Genomic DNA, 2,351 nt, shown 5'->3' with positions numbered 1-2,351 from the left:
AACACCCGCCGAAATGAGTTTTGCGTCGGTTTATGCTGATTGCTCACAGCTCAATTCTTGTTCTTCTTGGAACGAGTGGAACCCCCCTTTTAACGAAAACACGGGCCTTGAAAGAGAGAGAGAATCTTAAAATGAAGGAGAACGGAAAAATCTAGCCAAAAGGGGTGGGGGGGGGGGGGGGCTGGGGGGAGAGGAGGAGGGTGGTGGGGTGGTGTGTGTCTTAAAACGTCAGTGTGAGGGGCGGAAAGGGGGGGGGGGGGCGGTGTCTAAGTGATGGTGTGGAAGTGTGTCAGTCGAGGGGCGGAAAGGGGGGCGGTGTCTAAGTGATGGTGTGGAAGTGGGGATGCGCGGTTGGAATAAAGCTGAGGCATTTTTTTTCTTTTTGTCCGCTTCTTCGATTGAGATCGAGTCACCTTATTCCATGTCTGACTGGAATTGTCAGATCCACCGTGAACTGTCAGTTTAAACAGGCAGCAACTCAATCGCACTGCATAAAACTGAGCGATACCGCAAGTCAGATCATGTTTTTTCTCTCCTTCAACTTGCTATGTTTTGTGTACTGTACATAGAACAAATACAATTTGAATGTTTTTTTTAATTTCGTTTAAGAATTTTTTTTCTTCTAGTCAGTCATCTCTCTCTACATAAACATCACGACAATAAAGGCATTTCGGGAATTGTCAGTAAATGGCGGTAAAAAGAGTATATGCGTTTGATTCACTGAACTCCATTTGGGTAATGACTCGGTGATACGATTTTTCTTCTTCTTCTTCTTCTTGTCGATCACTCAGATGGAAACGCCGGTTCCCCGCGCAAATGTTGCCGTGCGCTGTAGGTCGTCCAGACTGCCATAGAGCTTCCCCTGCACCGTGGTCGCCTCCGCCCAGATCTGGCTCCTGAGGCGTTTTTTAGACCTTGGGCTTTAGGAAGCAAAAACGTCCACCACAGAAGAAGGACAGCTGTTTGTATTGCTATCAAGAAAACTCATGTTGTCTTCGCTGGGTTTTACTGTCAAGGCCAATCACAGGCGGAAGGTATCGTCCACTGGACTACTACTATCACAGAAAGACTACGAGGTACGTCACTCACCTTCGCGTCTTCTGTGTTCTTGGAGTCGCTCCCTGGGGAAAAATATTGTTCAAGACGGCTTGCCTCTTCCTACAGTCTGTGTAAGGTCAAATAAATACAGTTGAATGATTGTTTGAACTATATGCACCTTTAGTTTTCAGCTTCCGTTCGCTGCAGGTTGTTTTTAACCATCATTTGGACGAATCTTCGTTTGCGAGCCGCTAATATCCACACCTCGTCTAATTATGCATCCGCACCGAATATGCATACCAGCGCTCATTGGTCTAAAACATATGTAAATATTGTGCGGCAAAGGGAAGCTACCCACGGGAGTTTTCACTTTCGGTATCAGTGAAGAACCGTTTGCCACTCATTCAAAATGAGGAACACGTTTCAGTCGACCAATGAAAATAATCATCGAATATCCTCTTATTAACCAATGAGCGCTGGTATGCATATTCGGTGCGGATGCATAATTAGACGAGGTGTGGATATTAGCGGCTCGCAAACGAAGATTCGTCCAAATGATGGTTAAAAACAACCTGCAGCGAACGGAAGCTGAAAACTAAAGGTGCATATAGTTCAAACAATCATTCAACTGTATTTATCTGACCTTACACAGACTGTAGGAAGAGGCAAGCCGTCTTGAACAATATTTTTCCCCAGGAAGCGACTCCAAGAACACAGAAGACTCGAAGGTGAGTGACGTACCTTGTAGTCTTTCTGTGATAGTAGTAGTGGACGACACCTTCGCCTGTGGGCCAATCCGATCCGCTCTGCATTGCAGGCTACTCTGTTGGACTTAGTTAGGTCAAGGAGGGCTAGACTCTGACCCTCTTTAGTTGCATCGAACTTGACATACCTGTACACATGTCCCAGGATACTGCAGGAGGGGCGTAGGAAAAGCGGGAACCAGCTTTGACCTGATCACATTTCCGTTGTTTTTATATTTAGTCAAGTTTTTTACATTTAGTCAAGTTTTGACTAAATGTTTTAACATAGAGGGGGAATCGAGACGAGGGTCGTGGTGTACGTGTGTGTGTGTGTGTGTGTGTGTGTGTGTGTGTGTGTGTGTGTGTGTGTGTGTGTGTGTGTGTGTGTGTGTGTGTGTGTGTGTGTGTGTGTGTGTGTGTGTGTGTCTGTCTGTCTGTCTGTGCGTGTGTGTGTGTGTAGAGCGATTCAGACCAAACTACTGGACCGATCTTTATGAAATTTTACATGAGAGTTCCTGGGAATGATATCCCCGGACGGGTTTTTTCTTTTTTTCGATAAATGTCTTTGAT

Source organism: Littorina saxatilis, linkage group LG3 (assembly GCF_037325665.1).
Source record: "Littorina saxatilis isolate snail1 linkage group LG3, US_GU_Lsax_2.0, whole genome shotgun sequence".
Classification (NCBI taxonomy): domain Eukaryota; kingdom Metazoa; phylum Mollusca; class Gastropoda; order Littorinimorpha; family Littorinidae; genus Littorina; species Littorina saxatilis.
This window is presented reverse-complemented; position numbering follows the sequence as displayed.